Raw genomic sequence first — 17,941 nt, 5'->3', positions numbered from 1 at the left:
GCAGTGTTCCACTTTGATTTACTTTGTGCAGAAGCACGCATCAGCATTATATTTAAACTGCCTTCTTCAGAGCATCTTCCTCCCAATCACATAGTAAAACTATATAAAAGGTCATACAAACACAACATAGACTCCCTTAATTAACCACTACCATTAACCGACATGTACATTAAAAACCAACCAGTACATCCCAGCATGCAGACATTCTCATAGCCTGGATTTCATTCTCTTTTAGTGGGAGAGAAAAAGCAGTAAGAATAGATAATTTCACTTCATCTGCAGAGGTAATGAACGTAGGTGCACACCAGAGGCGCAGCCTTAGTTCACTTCTGTATTCACATTTCACTCATGACTGCATGGCAAAATATGATAGGAACCGCATCATTAAATTAGCGAGCAGCAAAACTGATAGAGGGAATTAAGAATAATGATGAGGCCTTTTTTTACAGAGAGGAGTTTGTCTGACTCACAGGGTGGTGAAGTGAAAGTAAAGTTGATTTAAATGCCACCAAGATGAAGGAAATCATTCCTGACTTAAAGGCAAACAGCAGAAAGCCCACTCCTATTAGTGTGAATGGTGCTGGTTTAAAGAAAGTCCTTTTTTCACATTATCAGATGTTCAAATGTCCAAGGACATTGAATGTCTCCACTGTACAGCCATTGGAAAATAGGCTCAGCAACTACCATTTATAGAAATGCACTATGTAACAAGAAATTTCCATATTATAATCTAGTAAAAAAACTGCACTGATGAGGGGGAGGCTTACAGACAAGGCCATAAAAACAGCACATTAAACATCTCTGGAACACAGTTGCCATCTGTGGGTGTCATTTAGGTGCTGTGATGGGGAGATAGCCACAGATGCAAAATCAACAGGGCGACATCAGATAGATGCTATCACTGGAAATGCAAAGTACTTGGTTTTGAATTTGTTGCACCACAACAAGAACACACAACAAGCTCTTGAACTCATATTATTATTTATTACATTTGCTTCATCAAGCGCTATTTATTCTCTTATGCGTTTTCTTCCTATTCAATGTATCTTTCCTGGTATGTGTCCTGTATCCTTATTTTCTTGTCATGTCTTGAGTGATGATCAATGAATCAATTCAGTTGTTTAAAAATGCAACAATGGCAAGTATTTTGTGATATACCTTCTGAAATGTGAAGATTTGCTTTTTTTCAGTGTGGTTTTTTTTTGTTAACCCTCCTGTTGTCCTCGGGTCAAATTTGACCCATTTTCAAAAAGTTTCTATATCAGAAATTTGGCTTTCTTTTAACCAAATTTTCAAAAAAATAAATAACGTGGATGGCTCCCTACAACGCTCTTCACAAGTGTTATCCAATTTCATAGCATTTCCTTTTTTTTATAAAAGAACGTTTAAAAAAATGTCGGGAAAAGCTTCAAAACCGTGGGGAAAAAACCCACACAAAAACGTCAAAAGGTGCAGAAAAAACATTGGGAAAAAGTGACAAAAACATCGGTGGAAAAGCAACAAAAGTCATCCTAAACGTTGAAAAAAAAGTTTTAATTTTGACCCCGAAAAACAAAAAAGCTTGTGTTGGGCATTTGTAACTTGTATTTTGAGATTTCATAGAGTTCTAGTTCTAGTTGATCAATTCATCAAAACAAAAATGGGTGATGAAAATCTGTTGCAGTTTTGGCAAATTACCAAATGTATATGATGTATAATACATCAAGTAGATGCAGATATTTTATCTATATTTCCAGTACTCATATGTCACTACAATCAATTGATACATTGTCTATAATAGGACCCATAAAACAATTCGATATGAATAAGAAATGAATAATACAGTAAGTATAACTTGTACAAGTATGATGTAAATATACAATGATTAGATGTGTTGCATGTATTTATGCATAATAAGTTATGTAAATTTTGTTGATACTTATCTTTTGGATAACGTTTTGGAAAATGACAATATAATGGGAAAGGAACATTCATCTATACATTTTCAAAAAAGAGTAAAAGTCATCACTCAGCTCATTAGGGATCACTTTTGCTGAGTGAATGGATCCTCATCGCTGTTTGAGCAGATTTTTAATGTGTTTCTTGCCTAAGGTGCCAGGTTGATTGTAAAACCGGTCAGCCTCTTTCTTGTAATACTCGGTGTTGTCAGTTCTTGTACTGAGCTCAGACAGTCTCCACTGACCCTGCAACCCTGCACAAAATAAGCAGCTAGAGATAATGAACAAATCCTAAAATGAAGAACCAGTTCACAGCACATATCTACAATTAGGAAACATGATCAGTAATGTGAAAGCCTGTGCTTGTGCCGAGAAGCATTACATTGAAGTGACCACTCACAAAACAGCAGCTCCACAGTGCGGTAAATTTATGCAGCATTTTTATCTCCTATCTTTATTTGTTATATAACCTGATCAAACTGGATTTTCTTTCTGTGTCCCAGAGGACTTTAACTTTGGAAGCAAGTGTATGTTGCTGTTCTGAAAAGAGAAACCTTGCATGCTTCACTGGGGACTGCATTACATAAGGGTGATTGAGTCAAATCAAGCTATTGTAACTCTACAGCCTGTCACAATCAAATAGGTAAAAGCCAACAATCTTCTTCACAGGAAAGAGTCTTTTAAATTGCTTTCCCCAAACTCACAGACTGAACTAGCATTTTCAACAGGAGCAGACAGGAAAAGAACACACCGTTTTCATAATGGCAGCATAATTACATACAGTACATTTCCATCCAATATGGCAGTTTATCCAATTCCTAAAGCATCCACTGCCATTTGAAGCATAATGGTAAATCTGTTTTTTTGCGTTGGGAGTGATATATTGCAGCAAGTAATACTGGACTTATCATTTATCATTTACATTAACTTAACTAACTTAAAGGAACATGCAGACTTATTGGGACTTTAGCTTATTCACCGTAACTCCCAGAGTTAGATAAGTCCATACATACCCTTCTCATCTCCGTGCGTGTTGTAACTCTGTCTGACGCCCCCACCGCTAGCCTAGTTAGCACAGATCCTGGAGGTACCCAGCAGTGCTTCGCCTTTCTGAGAATAGTTATGCCCGGATTTTTCAACTGGGCATAATGGCGGCTCGTTCAGAATACGATCTCATATTTTACGAAGACAGTTCACCGAAACGTGTTTCTGAAAACATTTTAAGCGAGAAATAGGCCATGCAGTTGCTGAATCTGTCTTCATTTCAGATCGACAAAGGTCAGTTTAAAAGATTTTCGTCAGATTTTGAGAGGCTTAGTTACGCTCATCCCGCTCGTCATTTCCGGGTTAGCACTCCACCAATTAGAATGGTCATTGAGTCCGACGCAATATGTCAGGTCGGCCAAAATGAAGGCCGACAGCTCCTCGGACGGACGACGGCACGGAACACACAGAACAGAATCGAGTCACTGACCTCGCCAGACTGTCTGACAGCCGATTATCGGGTTGGTGTGTCACTGCCTTAAAACACTAATTACCTCCAGCCTGAACTGAGCCGTCCCAGTAATATACAACAGTTCTGCTATTTATAACCCTTGTGAAATTCTTGATGGGATAAAAGTAGCTACATACTGTACAGTAATAAAAAACCTCTTAAGAGTTGGGTTCCTTGTGGACAGTATAGGACCTGCTTCCTCGGAGCATAACTAACGTGTTACTAAACCATCTCATAGGGAAATAAGTGCGTGTACGAGTGGGAGTGATGGGACTTTCTAGGTCAAGGAAAGTGAATCCCAGGAAAGCTTTTACTTAGAGCAACACAACACGATTTGCTTATCTTGACTTGCCAAAGCCATAATCACATTGTCACTCTGCAGGGCTGCACTATTTATAGGCTTTCCTATTTATATAAACAGCAAATTACCACGAAAAGTAATCCTTCTCCAAAGTCAGAAAGCTAACAGGCCATTAACCTTGTTGCTGTCCTTTGAAGACAGCTTATGTTTTGGGGGATTTTTAACATAATTTTGACTGCTGGATTTGTTTTTAAAAACAATCACAGATCTCAACATTTTGAGTGGCCTATATGGAAATAGGTAACATAGTGGCTCAGTTGTTAGTGCATTTGCATATTTTTACCACATTTGTGTGGTTTTCTTTTGGATGTTGTCCAAATACATGCAGGCTGTTTGGATTGGAAACACTATTTCGTCCATAAATGAGAGTGTGAGTGACTGTCAATCTGTGTCAACCCTGTTATTAACTCCTGCCTGGTGCATGTTGGGAAATACTTCAGGCCCTGCAGACAAACAAGACAATGAATGATTTACCACATGAAAAGTTGTACCAGTCATGACACTCGTATTAGCTGAATACCATCACGGCCATTCTTCATTTTCATTTTCTCTGTCTGATATACTTGTCAGACAAAAATGCAAAAATCCTGCAGAAATACAAAATTTCTGCAGGATGTTTGCATTTACTCACTCATACATTCTCTTAGTCTTAAAATTATTAATTAAATTACACCTCCTAAGCCCTCTTTTATTAGTAGACAGCATGCACATGTTCCACTTCAGTGTGTTTTGTTTTGAGACTCCTGGTCAACTAGTCTGTGGCAAATAATTGCACTCGTATTGCAGCATCTATTGTATATGCTGTCGAAGTGCAGTACTGTATATACAACTGTACATCTCAACAATAGATACCAAGATGATATGAGTCATATGGTATTTCATAACATGGGTCTTATTATTCCTTTGCACTCATCACCTTAATTGTAGAGATTTTGCTGCGACCCCAGCAAAAAAACTTATATCAAGGCAAGCAGCACAAGCATATGTTATTGTGGTGACCCATAAAACATGGCCACAAGAGAATAAGAGCCAGGTTGAATAATATTGTAATATCTTAAGCTAACTGGCTGCTTCAGACATGCAGAGCCTAATTTCCGGCAGTGAACCTGGGGTGGAGTTCCTCAAAAACACATCATAAATTTAGCATAATTTAAAAATGTAATAAGGCATTTTTCTGAGCTAATTTTGTGGAGCTTTTAGGCTCTATTACAGTAAAACAAACAGCTGTTCTCATATTTTAGGACTGTCAGATCAGTTGGAGTTTTCTGGGGTCTCAACAAGATTTCACATAGCACTTAGTCTATACCACCAACGTTTAATTTCCAGGATTGTTTAAGTGCTGCCGGAAATTCCGCCAGACGTCCCTCATTTTCAGCCGGATGTCCATCACCTTCCACTTTTTTTGTGACGACTACGTCTGCACTTAAAGCTTTGGTGTGGTTTTTTTTATAATAAAGAACGTCCGTAAAGAACGTTACATTCAAGCCATTGCCAAATTTGTTGATACAAAGCTGTCGTCCGGCGACTTTTGCGCGCAGAAACTCGATTAAAGATAATTACCTCTTCTGAAGAGTTCAACGTGTTTTTTTAATCCTCTGTGTCCTCCTTGGCTTCTAGCAACTGTGTGGAGGAGGGGTGGGGGTGAAGCGCAATCAGGGAAGGCTTGTGTCATGTGGATACACCGACAGAATTGTTGTCATTATTTAGAATTCCTCATGGGGGAGACAGAAACTACGCACTATAGCTTTAACAAGTACTCTTTGAATGCTCTGTTATAAGCCTCTTTCCGACCAAGTAGTTACAGGAACGTAGTTATAGGAACAGTCCACTTCTAAACAGTTCTACTAACTACTCTCCCTCAAAACCGGTTTTGCCATTTGCATTCACACTGGCCAAGTGGCTATAGGAACTGACCTTTTGTCAATAGGGGCTTTGCGACCGGAGGGATTAGAACTAAACGTTCCTAGAACACTTTTTTTGTTGGAAAAAATTGGGGATTTTTAAGTTCCTCTGGCCCAGTAGCGTACTTTTTTAGCTCCTACTTCAGAGCAGGGTCTTTTCCCTTTTCCCTTTTCCTAGGTGTACTTGATTGGTCAAACTTATAAGTCACGCCCACTGCCAACTCGGAACTTGCAGACAGAGCAACAACCAACAACGGGACATTTTTAACAATTTTCACCATCTTATTCATCATTAAATTCACTTCTGACAACGTTTTAGGCGAGAAATTAACTGTTTAGATTTCGAATATAGGCACTCTTGCGAAAATTGACAATTTGCTTCAAAGTTTTCGGAGTTGAGAAGCTCCATGAAGTGAGGCGACAGCCAGCAAGCGCCTGCCCCGGCCTCTAGCTCGTTGCTCGGCCAGTCATGCTCAGACACATCGCTGTAAGCTGGAGGTCTCTCAGACCGCTCTCGTAAATAAGAGGCTTTTATTTCGCCGTTGACGGTTCGTTTGTTTAAATATCACAACACATGTCCATCATAAGAAACCTGTGGTTAACTGTCTTTTCGGAGTTAAACTCCACAAGCGTGTCCTGCGGCTCGCCGGCCGTCACACACACACACACAGTCACTCACACACACACACACACACACACACACACACACACACACACACACACACACGTCCACAGCGCAGCAGGCAGAGGCGGGGTCTGTTCAGAGTATAATAAAGCCCCGTCTGTGTTGAGCAAAACATTACGTGAATTACTACGAGAATGGACGTGCATTTAATATGGGGGTGCACAAGTATTAGCATCATTTGTTGTCGTTGTATGTGGCGCTAAGGTCTAGTGACGATGCTATAAAGACCGTTGCCATGCTTGCGTCACTCCCTTACCCCTCCTACCAGTCCCTATGGCCACTTGGCCAGTGGGAATGCAAACGGAAAAAAAGATTTTGGGGGAGAGTAGTTCTTAGAACTGCTTAGAAGTGTACTTTTCCTCTAAAAAGTACAAGTACTATCCAGTCGGAAAGCACCTAATATAACACAGCCATCTAACCACCACTATGCGGAAAAAGGAAAAGGGAAAAGACCCTGCCCTGAAGTAGGAGCAGAAAGAGTTACAGGAACTGTGGCCAGAGGAACTTAAAAATCCCCAAATTGGTCCAGTTGGAACACGAGAAAAAAAGAGTTCTAGGAACGTTATGTTCTAGGAACTGCAAAAATCCCAGCTATAGACTTGAATGAACAGCCTGTAACCTTGTGCTTCATTGGATTCTGCGACTGCCTGTTCCAGGCATTTGGTTAAATGACTTTTATTTCCCCCAAAACACTGTGATAGTGTTTAAGGACCTCTATTCGCCAAAGGTCAGTATCTGTCAAAGACATTGGCAGTTAAATTAGAAATACGCCAGTCTTACTCTCGCTGGACTGCTTGTGGTGGCAGTCCCATCAGGTATATTAGCCAAAGTGCAGGTACAGAGCTTGTTCCTCAAAATAGTTTGAGTTTGTAATAGCATTTTCTCTTCATACATCAGGGGCTTATTCGTGGACAAAGATTCTGACCTTGTCTCATATCTGTGTAAACTTGACAGTTAAAGAGAATTTATAGGTAGAAAGTTTTAGTGTTGTCTCCATCAGGTAGAACAGGGAGGAAATGTAATTTGTCATACTTTGTGTCTGATATTGAACGGAGAATGTCATGGTCCTTAGGGCAGTGCACTCCACAGGTCCTAAAAAAGAAATAGAAAAAAACTTTAAATTAGAAATGAAAGCCCACATTTTCTATCTAGGCAAGTAATGATGATGAGTTACCAGCTCCAGGAGAAGGCTAAGGGTAGAAGAGAAGGTGAGACTCAAGGGTGGTTTGGAGGCAGGAGGTTGTAGAATGCTGTGGCTAAATGCAATTCAACAGGTGATTTTAACATGGAGAGAATTAAAAGGATTTCTAGCACTGTTTCTGCACTACAAATGGTGGTGAGTACTTGCAAAGTGTATAAAAGGAGTCAGACAGTGAGTACCCTACATTATCTGTTACATAAAAATGATGTAGCAAGAAGTTTTAGCCTAAATCTAATCCCAATTTTTCATCATCATTTCAACATCGATGGACAGTTTAAAAAAAGAAAAGTAACAATCAATGCAGTAGAACCAGAAATATCATCTTTATTTGTATTCAAGGTCAGTGTTTTAACCCATAAGCCAACAGTGTGCCTCATAAATTCCCTTACTATGCGTAGTTTATTTTGTAATGGGGCTCATGCAATACTACTATATCAGGGCCTGTGCAATATCCTTTCAACTAGTGGATAATCTCTATTTTTTTTCTTGTCCTAAAGTACATTGTTGTCTTGTTAGTCTTGTTATATATTGTCATGTACTACTGTCTGTGACAAACTGTATGATTGATAATTAATGCATGTGTTTGTATGCAGCTGTTGTCAGCACTTCTTGCCCAAGACAAATTTCCTTCGAGACCATAACGTTTATCTTACCTTATAAAGGAGATAGGGGTGGTGTGTATGGGTTTGAAAGCTTAAGCCACTTTGGACAAAAGCGGCGACCAAATAAATGCAATGTGCAATACCTGCACACCTTGTAATCCTACCAAGACTTTCCAACTGACTAAAACTGAACTTGCAGAGCTACGTTGCATGAAGGTGTTCTTTGATCTGGAGCGGCTGTCGAACTCCTTATCAGACAATGGTGTGACAAGAGCGGAAAAGCTCTGAGGTAATCTTTGTTATTCTGCTAGAAGTAATGTTGCCCACAGGGAGAGGATTCCCAGACTGTTTAATCAGCCATATTAATCATACATTATTTATTACAATTACAAGAGCTGCTCTGTGTGCAGCAGTAGCCTCAGCCCTCGAAGGCAACAGCATGAAAAAGAGTGTGTGAATAGATTAAACTGAGCCTTTGGCACTTCTCAAAGAACAAAACGTATCGTTCAGGACCGAGTGAAGAGACATCTTTCTATCAGCCCTACATGATGTTAGTCCAGAGGCAAAAAGGAATGACACACACATTACTGCTGTGTGGTGTTTCACACAAAATGTCAGAAGTGCCCTGGGAGCCTGCACTAGTCAGCTGTGTCCGTACTTCAAGGCGCTAGGTTTGAGCATTAAAGTTGATCATCTTTAAATACAAATAAGGCACAGTGGGTGGGAATTCAGTTATTTACATGGTGAAACAATTAAAAAGTACATGCCTCTGTTGTCGCTATCAGTCGCTTGGTTCACTACCATACTTTTTGAGAGCCAGCAGCTGCTTTGCCAGACACAAAGCATTGCAGAGAGCTTGCCATTACAGGTATTTCTCCAGGCCATCCATCATCGTGGTATGGCTGCGCTGAGGTATGCTTAGGTGAGCCTGATTAAAGCCAAGGATGCCTCCCAACCTGCTCCAAAAGAAATGGGAGGGGAGGGAGGACCTGAGCCCCTGCTCCATCCATCTCCCTACTGCTTTATTCATGTGCTATCTGGTTCACTGGCTTTTGCTTCGTGTTCCCTCTCCATTACTTGAATTCTACAGCAGGTGCCGGTGAATTGTGCATGTGTCATTATATGTTCCACAGTGCCTTCCTGTAACTGCTTTTTTGTGTGTGGATGATTGTGCCTGGAAAGATTATTGCCAACCATCTATTCTCAAAAAATATACCTTTTCAGATAATAAGACGGCATATTAAAATTCTAAAAGGTTAAAATTAATAAACATACAACACCTTACCTGTTTGCTTATTTCAATCTTTCTTTAGCTCCTTTTATTGTGGTTTATTTTATTTAATTTCAATTTGTATAATCAAATCAGTGGTGGAAGAAACACTCAGAAGATTATAATAGCAATACTACAGTGTGGAAATACACTGTTACTGTACATCCTGCATTCAAAATATTACTCAAAATTACAAAATAATCAGCATTAAAATATATTTAAAGTACCAAAGGTAAAAGTACTCATTATGCAGAATGGCCCATTTCAGAATAATTTATATTTTGTAATGAGATTATAATTATTATTGCGTTATTGTGTACATTACTTTAATGTTGGAGCTGGTAAAGGTTGCGCTAATTTATACTTTACAGCAGGGGTCTTCAACTTCTTTTAGGCCAATGACCCCTTAGCTGAAAGAGAGACGGAGTAGGGGCCCCCTACCGTATATATTGAGTTGCATATTAAACTGGGAAGAATGTATGAAAAGAAATGGATATTATTTATGCATCATGTTTTAATGTTAAACATATGATCCGAAAGGCACAGTGACTCCTTCAGCTTCCATGTAACTGTGTGGCTACCATAGTGGCTACCTATAGTGAGCTTATCTTCAATGTGTGAATCATTTTTTTCACAAACAGGCCAATTTATCTTTGCTATTAAAAGTTTCCATTCATATTAATGTATATTTTCAGACTCATTTTAATTTTTTAAAACAAGAAACTTTCAAAAATATATATTTTTTACACAATTTGGCGGCCCCCCTGCACTAATTGCTGAGGACCCCCTACGGGTCCCGGACCCCCTGTTGAAGATCTCTGCTTTACAGTATATGCTGCTGGGTAGTTTGTTAATTTCCCCCCCGGGATCAATAATATGAAGTCTTATCTTATCTCAACCTATAATATTACATACTTTATTAATTAATTAATTATATTCTTTTCTTGATCTGAATTTGCAAAATAACTACTTAAGTTATCAAAATAGTGTAGTTGAGTAAAAAGTACAATATTTGCCTCTGAATTGTAATGTAATAGAAATTTAGTAGCAGAAAGTAGAAATACACAAGTAAAGTACAAGTACCTCAAAATTAGTGGTTTTCCACCACTGACTCTAATTGCCTGATTTTAATTAACTGTAGTGTTTGAATGTTTTTTGAATTTTGTTTTTTCTAAGTAAAGCACTTTGTAACTTTGTTTTGAAAAGTGCAATCTGAATAAAGTGTATTAATATTATTGTTATTATTATCAGTAGTAGTTGTATTATTAACGAAACACACACAAGTATTACAGAAAAAATGTGGAAAATCTCTATGATCTTCAGTTTTAAGCGAAACTGATTCAAAATCATCATGTGTGGTTTCTGAGGACAAAGAACAGATTGAATAGAGGGTTAAAGAATTACAATGTTTACTATGCGTCCCTGGACTAGATTTAACCGTGCTTTAAAAGTAATCAGTAAAAATGTAAAGATCAATTCTAAACGGTTAATACGTGAGGAGATGCCTGAATTGAAATGGTGTGATTTTGTTTGCTTTCACCAATTAGGATCTGAGGTGCTGCATTCAGAGCAAAGTGTGCATGTGAGAGGTGTGTGACTTGATTGCAAAATAGAGAGCTACAGTAGTGCAGTCTAGGTTTAATTTAGAAAACCAGTTATTAACTTCTTTTTTTTGGGAAGGATTACTTTACATATTATACCTTTATGTCGAATTCATATCTCTGTGACACAATGGTATGTTTTGTTGCCTTTCATGTTGTAAGGCCAAATGGGAACGAGTAACAGGACTGGGCCTAAGACTGAACCTTGAGGAACTTGAGGAAAATTTCTGTAGCGAGGATGAAGGTTGTAGTGATATGAGCTGAGGCAGTTTAGAGTTGCCCTTTGATTTCAACCCACAGATCTACGTCAGCCCATGAAAGTATGTGTTGTCAATGGGTGCAATAAGGTCTAATAGAATTAAAATTAAACTTTCAATCCCAATCGGCTGCAAAAATGAAATCACTGGCACTGCTTCTGTACTATGTGTTGCTCTAAAAGCTAGATGTAATCTTTGTTGCTTTGAACAAATACCATACCATCCATAAAGTGAAGGGTTGCTTAACATTTTGTTTAGTTTTGCTGCTTTTATAAGATAGAAAATCAGATATTCAATGTTATGCTCGCTGTAAGACTGTATGAGCTTTCTGGATCTTGTTGGATGCTTTTCAATTTGTAAAATGAAATGAGAATTTGTGAGATTAATGCAGCTTACCTGTGTAGATCACTAATACTTTCTTGTACAGCACTCACCAAAGATGTGGGAATGACTCAGAGAAAGTCGTGCTGAAGTCGGGGTCGATTAACTTTTCTTTTTTCTCGTTTTTTGTGCTCCTAATGAGCTGTTTTATCTCAAGGGGCTTATCCTGCTACTGAAGTGAATAAACCTAGTGTAATGTATGTTTGGAATTCAAAATGAGTTTAATTTTCTTTTCCTATTGTGTAACACAGTAGCTTTTTTTGTAGAATTGTGCTGCAAAGGTGACAAAGTATTTAGTAGAATAAGGGTGAAGTGCCCCTGATTCTATCAGCTCTTACATTAAGAGGCACTACATACAAAACAGCCTTTGACATGCAATGGTTGTAAAAATGGACAGGTCAGTGAGTCTAAACGTATGCGTGCACAGTGATGCTATCAACTGAATGCATGTCAAAATGAATTTTAAAGACATTAGTACAGTACCCATTTCCTAATGGATGTCTTTTCAAGTTCCAAACTCCACTACTATAATAAATAATTGCTAAAGTTCAAAACAAAAACATTGCCCTTCTTCTGAAAAAAGATCACAATCGAGATTCTTGGCTTCTTTCAGAGGAGGCATCCTCAGATTAACAAATGTTTAATGTGATTTTTGTTTTCAGGGTGGAGGCACTTTAAGTACACCAGGATTCTTTTGGCAGTAGCAGAGGACATAAAGTGTAATCCTCTAATGACAGTCAGGCCCGGCTTGGCTCACAGTACTGTGAAGAGGTTCTAGCTACAGCAGATCCTGTTAGTTAGCTTTTCTTACTGCTGCTGAGCCAGCAGACTGAACTGTATGATAAGGGACCAGAATCAAGCCTAATCCTTCTATCTCCCTTCCTCTATGTCTTCTTTATGTCTCTCTTTTTCAAACTAACCACATCCAGCTGATCTGCCATCACCCCTGGCAGTGGGAAGAAGCCAATAAATGTTCCTCTAAGTGTGATGTGATGTAAATTTTATTGTCTTCCACACATCAAATGATTCTTATTTCTTACTAAGGGGCCATCCACACGGAGACGCACGTTTAGCATCGTTTGGGCCCGTCGTCCACACAAATCCAGTAAACGCACTGCCAGAAAACGCACTTCTTTGAAACTTGGTCCCAGGGTGAAAAAATTCGAAAACGGCTCCCTTTTGGCTTCGTTTGGACGGCGAAGCCGCATACTTATCGTATCGATGATGTCATCGCCACACCCCTCAACCTCTTACCCGCGGCCACTGACACACACGACTGCGGTGAAGCTATAAGCGAGCATATCCCATCTCCATGGTCAAACAAGCTCACTTCATCTAAATACTTGTCTAAATAAATGTCTCTGCTCCCTGACACTTCCCTCTGCTCTGCCGATCCTGGATTCTACACAAGATATATTGCTAACGTTATGTAGCATGTGCATAGAGCATAGCGTTATGTTAAACATCGCTAAAGCAGCTATGTTACGTTAACGTTAGCTGCTATGGTTATCTGTTTATAAAGTGGAAGTAGACAACTTATCAACTAGCTAGCTAATCTGTCTGCTTATCAACTCCTTGAACGGATTATAGTAACTTTTAGCACGGCTTATTGTAGAAAGGCTACTGCAAGAAAAACGATGAAGAAGATGAAAGCACGGGGGACATCTATCTTCATTTTTTCCCATTCTACTTCTGCCTTCTACCTTCTCCCTTGGCAGCACAGAAGGTTAGGAAAGGCTATCTTTCTAAAGCCTTCCTTGGTGTATTCGACATATGGCAATGCAGAGATGGCAGTCTAAGCAGCATAATCTGGATGCCCTACCATCCGCCTGGGATGTGACCCATGCTAATGCTTTAAAGAAACAGAAATGTGACTACAATTTCAATGCTATAGCATATGATTTATTTATAAGTTTTGGGTCAGACTGGCATACCTGATTTCTTATATGTTGTGGGTGCATCTACTCTTAAATGCATGTAAATGGGTAAGCTTTACTTTAATATAGCAGTGCACTTCATAACTTCATGCCACTTCACTGTTAAGCAAGGAAACATATTTTAGTGATTCACCTTAGATAAAAACAAGCCAAGTCAAAACATATTTCTTGTTTCTCCTTTGAAAAAGTTTTTTTTTATTTCCCTGTTTATTGTACTTCATTTGAGATGCTGTCAGAGCTGTTTCATGTGCATCAGCATTTGAATTTTCACTCAAAGGGAGCACCTCTGTGTGAACCAGAAACTCTGCAGGAGATCAGCAGAGGAAGGCAAGCGACCCAGAAACAGATCTGCATCCGTGTGTTTGCGTGTGTTGTGGAGAGGAGTGGGTAACAATGGGTTAATGTAGATCAGGAAAGCCATCTCCAAGTATGTTATTTGTATTCATGCAGTATGAAGAGCTTTGAGGATTATTCCTCAGGAAAGAGGGCTACACAACTGTATTACCATGATATGATAACTTTTTACATGTATTATTTTTTACATGGATTACCATAATCATACAAGTTCTAAGTCCACTGAAATAAACTGAAAGCATGGGAGAACTGGTACCTGAAAACACAGAAAAAACACATTTACTGATATCATTGTTTGCTTTGGAAAATGTTCCAATAATATAAAGGATATGTGTTTTGTCAGGCTACTAATGCAAATATTGATTTTTCTCTGTGCTATCCTTATTGGCATCTGAATAGAAATAACACTCAAAATGTTTGGAAAATTGTATAAAATTCAAATTTTGTTAACTTCCATTTAAGAAACACAGTCACATATTGCTGACTCTGAAGTCCCTAGGACAAAGAGACATACACAGGTGCCTTACAATTAGCAAAGTTGCATGAGACAAAGGAAATAAATAAATAAAAACCTTTGACATAATGTGCAGCCAAAAAAAAGTCCTAATTAGAAAGAAAAAAAAAGTTTACATTTTCATTATGATAATGTATACATTATGAGAAAATGCTTTGGGCAATAATACATAATAATGAAAGACTAGAACTAGTAGCAGGATTTACACCCCATGCTCAGGACCATCTCATAAAGGATTTTGCAGCAGATGGTTGTCTGCCTGGTCGGGGTGATTCTCCTGCCCTTGTCTCTGACCTGGTGTCATCCTTTTCCAGTACGGAGGGGAGCTGAAGGCCAGTGATTTTTCATATTGGAGCTTATGCTTGGAGTAGGAAACCAGCAGGCTTACTCAGACATGTAAGAATGCTTCCCCTTACAATCCTGTTTCATCAAAGGGGGATTGTGGGCGCCTGGGTAGCTCACCTGGTAGAGCAGCTGCCCATATATAAAGGTTTACTCCTTGATGCAGTGGCTGCAGGTTTGACTCCGCCCTGTGGCCCTTTGCTGCATGTCATTTCCCCTCTCATGTCTTCTGCTGTCCTATATAAATAAAGGCCTAAATAATTATCTTGAAGATTGTGAGGTGTTGATGAGTCTCATTAAGTGCTCTAGAGATCTATTATTAGCTCTGATCTTGAAAAACATGCTTGCTACTCTCATCATCTGTCTTCATCCATTCTTTACAACTCCAGATTTTACTTTGTTGCCTCACAGTTTCAACACTTTGTTTTGTGGGTGTTGGCTACGGGAGGCTTTAGTGAGGCTGTTTTCATTTGGGCCACACTAAGCCATAAGATTTATAAATTGTCTAATCAAGAGGTAATTCCTCAATATTGTTTAGAGAAGTGTTTCATGGGACACAGACAATAGCATTGAATGATGATCTCATACACTCTGCACTGAAAAAAAATTACCATGGAGGGATAAAATATTTATGATCCATTTGGAACAAATCCCATCATGTATTCGCCTCTGCAATTTCCTTTGAATGTGGAGCAGAGTAAAAGAGGCAGAGGCAGGAGCTCTGCGGTGCTCTTTCCATAGATGCCTGTAGACAAAATGTAGGCTATATCAAAACTTCAGTGAGGGAGGTGACAATGTCAGCTGCTGAACTGTGGGGGAGTGCAAACTGCAGGCAGAAAACAGTGTTTGAGACTGGCTGGTATTGGCTTCTGGCTTAGGTTTGTCCTTTGCAAGGTTTCTGTACTGACACCTAATGGTTATAGTGATATAAAATATTCAAAAAATCTCGAAAACAATTAGAGAATAAATATTGAAATGATACATACATCTTATCCTCACAACACCAGGGGCTCCCTGAATAAATCCACTTTTATTTTTGCCTCTGCCACATTTATTTTTCACTTTCTCGCTATAAATTATGAGCATCCTCTTTTCTCCTCTTTTTTTCCCCACACACCTTTTATGCACCATGTTATTTATAGAAAAATGGAGCAGAGGGTATTTTACCACCAATGACTAGTTCTCATAATACATTCTAAAGATTATTTTTTGGGCTTTTCCGCCTTTAATTGATAGGACAGTTAGGTAAGAAAGGGGAGAGAGAGGGAGAAGATATGCAGGAAATCGTCACAGGTCGGATTCAAACCCCGGACCGCTGCGTCGAGGCATAAACATCTCAGTACATGTGCGCCCACTGCACCCACCGAGCAACCTGGCCACGTGATAATACATTCTTAAATCAGTAACCCAGCAACATCTATTTGTTTTACACCCTCAACCTACTTTTAGAATGTGAAATTAAACACTAAGGGGCGGCCTCTAGCTCACCCAGTAAGAACGTGTGCCCCATGTTGGCTGAGACCTGCAGCGGCCCGGGTTCGAAGCTGACCTGTGGCCCTTTGCTGCGTGTCATCCCCCATCTCTCTATAATAAAGGGAGAAGCCCCAAAAAAAAATCTTAAAAGAAATGAAATACTAAAATAGCATTAGAAAATGTATTGATTACTGTGCCCATAATGAAACATTCAAAATATATTATTAAACATATTTCTGTAGTTCTATTGCATGTACTGAAAACTACTTTGTTGTATATATACATCAACCACACTAACAGGCCCATTACAGAGCCAAACAAAATAAAGTTTGAAGTTCTTAAAGGTTAATTATTCAAGAATTCCCTCTTCTCACAAGAAGCCAAGAACAGCACCGCTTCTTCCTTATTCCCTTGGAGAGTGACAGGAGTTTAAAACCACTGTTCGACTCAATTGAAATGCACACGTTGTCTGAAGTCTGACGCCTTAAAGCAAGGCAGAAAGAAAATGTAGTACAACATAACCTCAGATACTTTCTCTGTTAGCAGAGCAATCAGCGATATGGTTCTAATCAGCAATATGGTTCTAATCAGCGACAGGACTAATCTGCTCTTTCTTATTATTGATTATGCATACATTTTGAGTAGGAATTATGTGTGTAGATTAGTTGGTTCATCTGATTAGATTAAAAGACATACCAGTATTCTATATTGGACATGTAAATAACAACACAACAAGTATAAGGTTTTCATAATTAGGTTACAGTTTAAAACAAAAAATAATTAAGATCCATATATAAGGAGCTGACATTTTGTAACATTTGCCTAAAAGAGAAAGATGTAGGCTATAAAAAATAAAAAGGGAATATAGGCAAATGTCAAACAGACATGTTGAAATCTCCACCACATGTATGTATAATATTTTAGTATTCCTTCATGACAATTTCCCAAACCCAATCTTTTATCATCTATAACAGTCAAAACAAGATACAGAAAAATATTTTGATGAGAGGAAAAGCAAAATTGAAGCCTAGACCTTGACCAAATGACTCTGAACCATCAAGCCACATTGTCAACAACAGGCCCTAACTGCATTTTCATTTCCAATCCAAAATTAGCTAAACCGATAATCTACAGAAAATACATAAACATAAGCTGACCTTGTTTTCTGAGCACCTTAAAAATATAATGCAAAACATTATTTATCCAAACATACTGTGGTCTCCTGAAATGTGAGACTGAGCACTCTGTGTTTTAGGTTTTGTTCAAGCCAAACATAACAGCAGGTTATTTCACTGATTTAAGATAGCTCTCTGGTTGAGGATGTGTTAAACAGTGAAATTAGATGCTCAAGTGTTTACTTGTAGGCTAATAAAACTGGCTCCACCAATTCAGAGTAGGCCTAGTGCAGTGCCCGTTGAAAATGTGCCTGTTTGGAACGGGCGATTGCATGGCCTGTGGTATTGCTGCTTGTAGAATTCTTCAAAACCAAATTGTACCCCAAAATTACTTACAGAAGGATCCCCTAGGATATCTGCGTTCATCAACCACCAGAACCTGACCGTTTGTACGCAGAGAGAGAGAGAGAGAGAGAGAGAGAGAGAGAGAGAGAGAGAGAGAGACGTGCCATGTG

Source organism: Sander lucioperca, chromosome 2, assembly GCF_008315115.2.
Source record: "Sander lucioperca isolate FBNREF2018 chromosome 2, SLUC_FBN_1.2, whole genome shotgun sequence".
Taxonomy (NCBI): domain Eukaryota; kingdom Metazoa; phylum Chordata; class Actinopteri; order Perciformes; family Percidae; genus Sander; species Sander lucioperca.
This window is presented reverse-complemented; position numbering follows the sequence as displayed.